The sequence below is a fragment of the Macaca fascicularis genome, chromosome 3 (genome assembly GCF_037993035.2).
Source record: "Macaca fascicularis isolate 582-1 chromosome 3, T2T-MFA8v1.1".
NCBI lineage: Eukaryota > Metazoa > Chordata > Mammalia > Primates > Cercopithecidae > Macaca > Macaca fascicularis.
Genome location: NC_088377.1, coordinates 17732138 through 17742141, shown reverse-complemented (window position 1 = coordinate 17742141; position 10004 = coordinate 17732138). Strand labels below are relative to the sequence as shown.

Sequence of the window (10004 nt, the reverse complement as noted above, 5' to 3'; positions counted from 1 at the left end):
TATTATCTAAAGAAGAAGGAGTTCCTCCCAAAGAGGAGGGTCTGATCTTCCCCTAGAAAAAACTGCATAGGTGTAGAAAAAAGACTGTAATTCCACTGGCTCAGGGTGGAAGGAGAATAAAGCCTCGGGCGCTCTCATGTGTCTGTAAGAACTTCAATCCTTCTTTCATGGTTTATTTCCAAATGTCCTTTGCTCATGTTTCACTAAATATCTGCACTCCCACCAAGAACTGAGGCAGCCCGAGATGCGAGGTACCTCCCACCTCTGGACCCTATCTAGACCGCTGGGTTCCACTCTCCCCAGTTAAGACACAATGCTCCAGGAAGCCTCCCCTAATTCTAGGTCATAATGTATCACTTCACCCCTCGCACTCCCATCCAACTTCACTTACGTGATTTTCTCATGTATTTGGGATGTAACTCAAACGTCCTCAAGTCCCACAGCCTGTGGGTGCAAATGCAGTCATGTTAGCGATAATACCTGAATTATTATCTTGGTATCCTTTTTGCCCCAGGAACTCCACGGCTGTCTTCTTGTTACTGGCTCCAAAGCTAACAGTAAAACCCCTTCACACAAATCGTCCTTTGGCTACAGACCTCAAGGTCCGTGCCATCTCCGCAGGAACCCTCGTGGGGTTGGCGTGCACAGTCCCCTCCGCTGCGCGTGCATCCCTCTCCGCTGACAGCCACTGCTTTGAACTCCAGAGGTGTTAAATGGCTTGGGAACATAATTTCAAAATTGACAGTTGGATAAATACCAGAATAAGCACCAGAAGATGACAGCGGAACCAAGGCTCGAGATGGGCCGGCTGACACCACTGGGCGCTGAACCTGGCTGGAAGCTTCCTGGCAGCGACAGCGAAAAGGGAACACCTGTCGTGGGGGCCCTTGTTTCATGTCAGTAAGAAGTAGAGCAACTGCTAGACGCGCTCCAGAAAACCCTGGACGCACTTGATACATCCCAACCAGCAAGCTCAAGTACCCTGCGAACCTGGGCGCCCGCCACCCCCAGGGCAGGCAGCGAGGAGGTCTTCAAGGGGTAAAGCGACCCCTGTGGGGCCAGCGCCCGTCCTCTCTCCTGCTATCCGCGGGCACCCGGGCACGCTACGACTCGGCTGAATTAGGGCGTCCTGCAGCTCCCGGGGCGAGGAGGAGCTCGGCCTTTCTGTTCTGCCCTCAGAAGGGAGAGGAGAGGTGGTCCTGGAGTGGGAGTCAGTTCAGGCTGCGGGCTGTGCCACGCGCGGAGGTCCGGGGACCCCACCCCCGCCTCCCCGAGGCCCGCCCCGCCCCTTACGACCCGACCCTGCAATCCCTCTGCGCGGGCTTCCGGCCGCGGCGACCCCGGCCCGCGCTGTTGCGCTAGCTAGTTCGCTGCCAGAGGTCTCGAGGGCGGTGGGGCGGGGCGGGGCTTCGGCGGCGGGGGCGGGGCCTCCAGCGGGCGGGCGGGGTTTTGGCGCCGCGAGGTGGCGGCAGCAGAGCGGCGCAGAAGGGAGGGGGCGGCTGGCCGCGCGGAAGGAGTGAGTCACCTGACCGCTGCCCTCGCCGCCCGCCAGGCGCTCTCGCTGCAGTCAGTCGGGCCGCGCCGCGCCTCAGCTCCGGTGAGTGGCTCGGCAGTCCCGCCGGCCCTTCTCCGGGAGGGTTGGCGCGGTCAGGGCCGCGGGCCTGTGAGGGGAGGCCCGCGGACAGGTCCGGGGGAGGCGCGGGCGGGCCGGGGGCGGCTCTTTCTGGGCTGGGCGGGGCGCGGGGGGCGCGTAGCGGGGCTCGCTGGGGGCGCTGGCGGCCGGGATTCTGGAAGTGGCCGCGACGCCGGAAGGGGCGTCCCGTCGGCGCCCGAACCCCCTGCACGGCAGGAGCTGTTGTTTACCCGCGCGCGCCGTACTTTACCCGGGGCGGGCGGGGACTAGGGGCCGCGGGGTCCCTGCCCCACCCCCGCTCCCCGCCCTCGGGCGCCAGCCCAGCCCCTCGCCCGCGGCCCGCCCGGTCTGTGACACATCAGCACCGCCCTCGCGGCTGGGGCCCCGTATTGTCCTCCGCCGCCTCCCACCGCTATGCCCAGCCTCGCGTCTACTCAGCCTGGTGCCTGTCGCGCGTGGAATCGCGTAAGAAAAGCCGAGTTTGTGCCTGGGGAGAGAAGGCCACCGTGCTGAGATGGATTTAGCGAAGACTGGTTTTGGGGACCGGAGATCCCAGGACTCCCTTTGTTGGAGTTTTGCCCACGCGTTGTAATTAAGCCTCGCACAATATGGTGAGAGTGGGCGTTGATTCTGGAGACACCAGCTTTGTGCTCGTGTAATGTAACACGAGTGCCGTTGCTTCCTCATTCTTACACGGCAGTTTCATGTCATTGAGTAGAATTGTGCGGAATGCTTTTATGGAGTGAGGCTTCTGCGTTAAACTTGTTTTGATTCCAGGTAAAGTGTAGTAGTAATTGTGAAAGAACGTGTATGGGGAAAACGAGCTACAGTGTCAGGCTTGGAGGAACAAAGAATGTTTTGTAGGATGCTTTGCTTTTTGGAAAATTGTATAGGGGTATGGACTGTTACCCATGGAGGATGCTATGGGAATTTGGTCACATATTTGAACACACTTTACATCAGAGGGTTTGTATTGAATGCAGTTCAGAAGGATAAAGGGTGGAAATCCCAGATGTGTTAGTGGCAGAGCACTTGAGCGCTTCACATAGCCAAGCAGAGAAATGGGAAGAGGCTTGCTTCTTCCTGGTCTTTGGGTAGTGGTGCAAGGGCTGGGCTGGGCTTGGCTTGAAGGCACTTGCCACTTCTGCCTTTGGACATCTTAAGGAAGGTTAGGGAAGAAAGGCTCCTGGTGAGTCAGCTTGGAGTAGGGTGGCTTTGGTGTAGTGAATCTTGTATTGCTGTTTAACCTATGGTTCTGTCAAGTGGTTTACTATTGTTCAGTATGTTGGTTGATTAACAAGGTAGGATGACTCTTTAAAAAGTTGGGTTGCTGAGTCATTCGCCCCAGCTTGAGAGGTAATTAGAAACAGCTGGTGCAGATACTCATCACATGCCTCCACTATAAAAGGCCAAGGAGCGCTCTAGAGGGGTTGCTTCAGAAGGCTGAAGGGGACCCAGCTGGGGTTGTTTTGATCCAGCTTATCGGTGGGTGAAGTGGAAGAGCACTCTTAGGCAGTGGCCAATAGCACTGAGGCGGTGTTTAAACCCAGAGTCTCGTGACCTGCTGTCTGAGAAGAAATTTGCGCTGGAGAGAGCTGAAACTGGGGAAGAAATTTGCAGCTAGGGGTAACCCAATAAAAAATATTGTAACAAAAATATTTGCTACTCTTACTGGACTTAGTTTCCTTTTTGTGGTTTTTGTTACGTGGTCTATAAATTTCAAGCAGTGAGCTTAATTTGTGCTTCATAAAAATTTGGTTATGAGTACACAGAGGGGACTTGCTGTTTCTCAAGACCCTTGGCTTTTCATGCATACACAAGAAGTTTCAGGAGTCAGAGGAGGGTAAGCACAGTATGGGTGGAATTAACAGGTCTCATTGGGTCAAGTCTGGAAAGAGCTGTTTAATGAATGGCCAACCATAAATACCTGTCTCATTGTCTTGATTGTGTGACACTACTGCCTTTACACCTGGTGTCATTGCTTCTTGCTTTAAAAAGGAGCACACAGCCCAAATATTTATGAATCCTCATTGCAAACAAAGTTTAGGAATGGGCAATGTAGAGCTGGGAATTTGACCCTTTGGTGGAAAAAATGATGATTCCTATTAATGATAGTTCATTTAAAACATTTTATATTAGGAAAAACTTTTTTATATATAAATTTTTATATTTGTTCCTTTATGTCTGGGACTAGAGGAGATTAGAAATCATGAATATTGTAAGTATTAGGGCCTCTAAGGTGGGGTACAAGGAGTTTCATGTGGAAACACTATATTAAAACTTTTAAAACCTTCTATTTAATATAAGAAAGACATTAAACTTAAAAATACAGACTAACAATAGCGCATTCATATTATATAATGCGCGTGCATGCCCTCCACCCGTTTGTTGTTGGGGGAACATAGCCTGTTAACCACTGTCAATAACATTCTTTCAGCAACCGGAATGCTTGTTCTTTTATGGTTTCCTCCTAAGAGTTCTTTCAGACTGTCCTTAATATTCCATTTAAGTTTTATTTTATAGGTAGTTATCTTGTCTGTATATTTTACTTTAAAGATTAGAAGTTTGAGTGTAAACTTCTTGTTACATTGTTGATATTGGGGATGGAAATACAAAAAATACAGAATTTCATTTGGTAACCTGTATTTTGAATTTGGAGACAAGCTCACTGGTTGGTTTGTTTAAATGTTTGTTATCTGAAGTGCAGTGAAATGTAAAAAGGTGCAATGGAAATACTCGAAGATGATCCACACATTGGAGTGTAGTATGTATATAGAGTGTAATATGTATATCACACATTCTGTAAAAATTACTTTGTACTGTCACTCCTCGAAGTCTTGTTTTTTTTGTATTTTTTTTGGCCAAGCTTACACTTGCTTAATGAAGATTAATAAGACGACAGATTCAGTGAATCCCTTGGAAAGTAGCATTTATTCTGAATATCAACCTCCTGCTAGTGCTGGTGGCGGGTGGCGGCAGTGAGGGTGGTATTTACCGTTCAGTTAAATCTCATGTGCCATGTGGCTTCTACACACCTGTACTGTGAGAGATTATGCTCAGAATAACAGTTGCAAAACCCTTTAAAATTACCACGTGTCAGAGATTCTCTTCATTGTGCTGATCTCTCTATGACTTACGTTTTAGGAATCACCACCTCTTCTAATTTTCTGACTTATGTTCTGTTAATGAGAGAATTGTCTTAACCCTAAAACCTGCACTCCCTGAGCATTCTAAACAGGGTTTATTTTATGTGGTGGAACGATGATTTTTGAGATTGTTTTGTTTTAAAATATATGTCAAATGAGGTAATGTACTGATGGCCAAGGTATGGGTAATTTGAGTGCAGTTTGCCAGAATCCACACCCCTTGGAGGGAGTAAACATTTTAGGACTGCAGATAAAACATTGACTTGTCACACTAGCCTGCAGCCCAGGCACCTGACTTACACAGTGCATTAACATAACTGAAGTCTGGGTTTGATCACTGTACGGTTGACAAAAGAAGCAGTAAGCAGAATGGTTAAAAGTAGATCTGGAGCCAGACTGCTGAAGGTCAGGTTCTGGTTGTGTCACCCACTTTAAAGCCTTGGGCAGGCCCTTCTGCCTGGTAACTGGTACTTCATTGTTTCCTCTGTAAAGCAGGGATGGTGGTAGTAGAATCTTTATCAGAGAGATTGTTGTGAGGATTAAATGTGTTAATATGGGGTAAGTGTTTAGAACAGTGCCAGCTGTATGAGAACCATCAATAAGTGTTAGGTGTTACTATCTGTTGTTCAGAATCAGGGAAGTACTTAGTTACACAGCAATGTTTCGTAGCTGCTGAGAGCTGATTTGCCGCCATTGATCACAAGTGAGACTGAGGAGTGCAGCGCAGGTTGCTGCTACTGGAAAAACAACTCGGGGAACACTCTTAACGTTAAGTCAGTAGCACCATCTCAAACATACATTCAACTTCTGAGGGCAAGGAACACAGGACATAGCTTTTTACTTAAAGGAATCTTAGTCTCAGCAGAGTGCTTGAGGTAGTCACTAACCAGTTAATTGAAACTGGCTTTTATGAAATCAGAACACTTGCTATTCTTTCGCTAGTCTTTTCCATGTTGTAGTTGACATTGTGGCCTGGCAGCTTTAGTAACCTGTCCACCCCTCCCTTCTTGTTAACACCAGAACAGAACTAGCTTCTCAGTACATATTCCTGGGCCCTATCCAGTTTGTTGGAAACATTTGGAATGTAAATTTGTATGCCAGTTTGTTTCTTCTAAGTATTATGTTTTCTTTAGATGATATGCCCATACTAATACAGAAAAATTATCCATGAAATGGATATGAATACAACGGATGTATTTATCATATAGCTTTTTGTACCTGTTAGTAATTCAGAAAGGTTGTGTTATTGACCATTCTTTGAACCAGAGTGTAAGTTTCCTGATGGTGAGAATCTGTGTCTTTCTGTTTTATCTCCTATGGCACACTGAATATACCTTGGCTGTGTTTCTTTAATAAACTGTTGGTTGCTGAACTGGGTGGTATGATATGTGTTCATTCTAGTTCTGTGGTTTTGAAACTTGGGAATGTTTAACAGATTAAAGGAGAGAACATCGTGTATTGTACCTTGTAAGTGTACACTGAGTTAAAATTCTTTTGATTGTTTAGCTTTCTACTTTGTTTTTTATCATTGGTGTGATTATTGAGAAAGCAGCTGGAATTAAGTAATTCTAGTTCATCTCCTAAGATAGACATAAAACTTGTGACTTATTTTTACCCATAATTGGCTTAGAATTGAATTGAGCACAATATAATTTGGTTTTCTAGATGTAAAATGTCTTATACGTCTAATACTTTGAATATCATCACTCCTCTAGGGCAGATTCTTCGTTTTATTTAGGATCAGGGACAGGTTAGAAAATATTCATTGGAAAATAAAAGCTGTCTTGAAGCAAACATGAGGAAGAAGAAATAGTGGTAGCCAGAATCTTGGTTGTTAATGACCAGTGTAGGAGCACAGTGGGCATGTAGTGAAATTGGCTGGCAGCTGGTTCCTTTCTCAATACCGGCACAATTTAGAAAATGTTACATTAATATAGCTGAAATTTTGTGCAGATCATGTTATCTGAAAAGTAATTGTAAACACTTTTCTCAATGCCTTAGGAAAGTCATCGTTCAAGTTAATATTTTTGTAACAAACTATTCCCAGTTTTTTTTTTTTTTTTTTTTTTTTTTGAGATGGAGTATCACTCTGTCGCCCAGGCTGGAGTACAGTGGTGTGATCTCAGCTCACTGCAACCTCCGCCTCTTGGGTTCAACCAGTTCTCCTGCCTCGGCCTCTGTAGTAGCTGGGATTACGGGGCACTCCCCCCACCATGCCCAGCTAATTTTTGTGTTTTAGTAGAGATGGTTTTCACCGTGTTGGCCAGGCTGGTCTCGAACTCCTGACCTCAAGCAATCCACCCACCTCTGCCTGCCAAAGTGCTGAGATTACAGGCATGAGCCACTGTGCCTGGCCCCTAATTATTCCCAGTTTCTATCAGGTAAAGTTATTTTCACTTTTTAAATTTATCATTTTTTTAGATCAGATCGGTCATAGTGGACAGTTGCACTCTACTTCCCCATCCTTCGTTAAAGTGGAATTACACTAAAAAATGCTTTCAATTCCTTTGTAGCCTGGACATTAGTAATAGCCTACCTCCAAGGCTATAGAGTAAATAGTATAGTAAGGGAAGTGTCCCTCCCTCCGCCTGCACACCTTTTTTCCAGTTATCTCTTCTTTTTATTGACTTGTCTGTCTCCAGGACCCTAGGGAGGTATTTTTGTCCTAAGGAGGTGAACTCCTCAGGGTCCTATTGGATGGTCCTATCCATCCAACTTCCTCTTTACTGATATCTTCATATACTTAATGCCTTATTCCTTTTCTAAAGTGTGCCAGCGTCTTTTGGAAGTCAGCTAAATTAGTGCAGTGGCTCATCCATCAGTTTATTATAAAATGTGTAACTATAAAAGATTGAATGATTTATTAGGTTATGATTTCATTAATGTGTATTTTATATTTAAATATTATTTTAAAAAACGTACAGTGGTTATCTGATGTTGGCGCAGACCTCTTCAATTTCCAGCGTACCTGATGTCTCTTTATCGACTGTTTTTCTGAGGTATATTTTTGGCCTGGCTCTGGGTACTCACCTAGGTAAGAGTCATCATTCAGGTTAAAAGAAGTAAGAAAAAAGAAGCTTTTGGCTCTTGTAATCTTTTTTTTTTTTCTTTCACATTAGCAAGAGACTGTTGAAGTAAAAAGCATTTTGCCCAGCTGACTCGGGTTCTTTGCTGGCATGCCTTCAATTTCAGTTGTCATCCAGAGAAGTCAAAGGAAATGCTATTTGGGGATGAGCATGTAGTTACGATTAACTTTCCCTACTTCGTTGTCTTTTGGTGGTAAAGGACTGTCACAAGTGCTATTCAAGCTGTAGGTATATTTTGAAGTGTGTTTTGTCTCTGAGGGCCTCCTGTCTTTGGACTAGTTTATCTTTTCCAGACCCCAGAAGGGCTGGGCCGCCTTTTCTTCTCTGAGCAGGTTGGCAACAGTGGTCACAAATAGCGGAGGAGCTGAGATTCTAGAGAGCTATGCTACCACTGCTTCTCACATGCCAGTGTGGAAACAGCCTCTTCTTTTTTGTTGAATTAGCTTGGAACAGCTCTCTAATCTCTGATGAGTGAGGAAGAACTGTGTTTTTAAGTTTCAAGGCTAAGGCCCTTTGTTCTCATTTCTCCCTGTTCCTGCTGCTGTTCTCCCCAAACTCACACAAACACATATTTAACTTTCGGTGTATGTGGACAATAGGGTTGCTAAATTCATTTCAGTATTTTTGGCATTCCTACATGTTAGGCATTTGGTTTACATTTAACTTATGAAACAAATATTTAGGCTTCTATAAGCTGGGAACTTTTCCAGATACTGGCAATAATGAACTTTTCAGAAGTTACAGTCTAATAGGCAAACCATTCCCATATCATGCTATAGTAGCAACATAGTAAAACATGCTGTGGAACCATAGACTGTTAGAAGCCTAAGTTTTGGGAAATCAGGAAAGCCTTAGGGATGTTTAATGATGAATGCATGGGTTAGTGGAGGAAACAGCTTGTATCAACTCAATTTGAGAAGCTTAGTTGTGAATAAGAGTAGAGAGATAGATTTTAGTAGGGGGAAGTTAGGTCAGGAAGTGTGTGTGTGTGTGTGTGTGTCTAAAAATCCAGTCAATGGAAAGGCAGTGTCCTTGTTTTGTCCTTGGCAAGTTCCTCTTATGGTTGCAAGATGGCTGCCACAAGTTCAAGTGTCACAAGAAAATATGACTAAGTTTCCTGGAAGAAGAGACACTTTTTTTTTCCCTAGCTTGTTTCTATCAGTGAGAAAAACTTTCCCCTAAAGCCTCATAGTAGATGCTACCCTATCCCTCTCTCCTCTCTTCGTAGGTCATCATTGCACCCCAGCCAGTGCCTAAATGAGTCAAGGTCAAGGGGAATAGCACAGCTGTGATTGGCATAAATGGATTGTGATTCATCTTAGGTTGTGACTGGGGTCTGCTTACTGGGAAGTTGATGGCCTCTGGTTGAGAGAGGTATGTGAGCACAATCAGGGTTTGGTTAGAAAGTGAGGGGGTGAATGGTATTGTGCAGTTAACGGTGACATCCTTGTCTACTAGCCACCACTACACATAGATACAAACTTCTGAGGAGAAAAATAAAATATGCTTGTCTTTGGATGTGGAATTTTAGGTGACTTTTTTTCCTTTTATATGCCATTTCCTTCTATGATCAAGTAGCACTTTTACAATCAAATCAAATCAATGGTTTATTTAAAAATTATTTAAAAATTGAAAATGCCAATTTTGCCAATAAATATATATAAAAGAAAGAAATTTTTTTCAGTACTTTAAACATTTCAAAAGTTCCCTGCCATTGTCTTATGCCATATGTCTCCTCTCCTTTCAGGGAGAGGAGAACATATAATTATATCTGGTAGTTTCTGATTATGTGTATACCAAGAGGACTACTCTGTCCCTCAGTCGATAGTGCACACCCACCTGTGGTCTATGTGGCTTGCACCGAGCGCTGAGGCCAACCTGGCTCAGATAGAACGGTTAATTCATTGGCTAGATGGGTCAGGATTCTTTAGAACCCAAGTTCTTGAATCAGGAGTACAAACAGGAACATCTTCCCTTCTCTACACACTCATTCCACTCCTCGAAGGGAAAGCTGTACCGTGGTTAGCTTATTAGTCATTCTTTTCAGACTTCAAAATTAATGCCACCTTAAGTTTATACAGTATTCTTGTAGTACTCCTAACTTTTCTGTTTTGCTGTATGTGTACATTGTAGAAAGAT

The 10004-nt window shown here is 44.8% G+C and overlaps 1 protein-coding gene across 13 annotated transcripts in view; it reads left to right on the top strand.

The window, feature by feature from the left end:
* The first annotated feature begins 1481 nt into the window (after positions 1–1481).
* Positions 1482–10004, top strand: part of BACH1 (BTB domain and CNC homolog 1) — a 90641-nt gene continuing 82118 nt past the window's right edge. For 7 of the 13 annotated variants that reach the window (XM_015446935.4, XM_045387748.3, XM_065541431.2 and 4 more), the window contains exon 1: positions 1482–1597. The gene's annotated coding sequence lies outside the window, so the exon portion shown is untranslated. Of the gene's footprint in view, positions 1598–2019; positions 2411–10004 lie in introns of those variants that run through there. The other 6 variants (XM_074034162.1, XM_074034163.1, XM_074034165.1 and 3 more) reach the window with 2 other exon arrangements.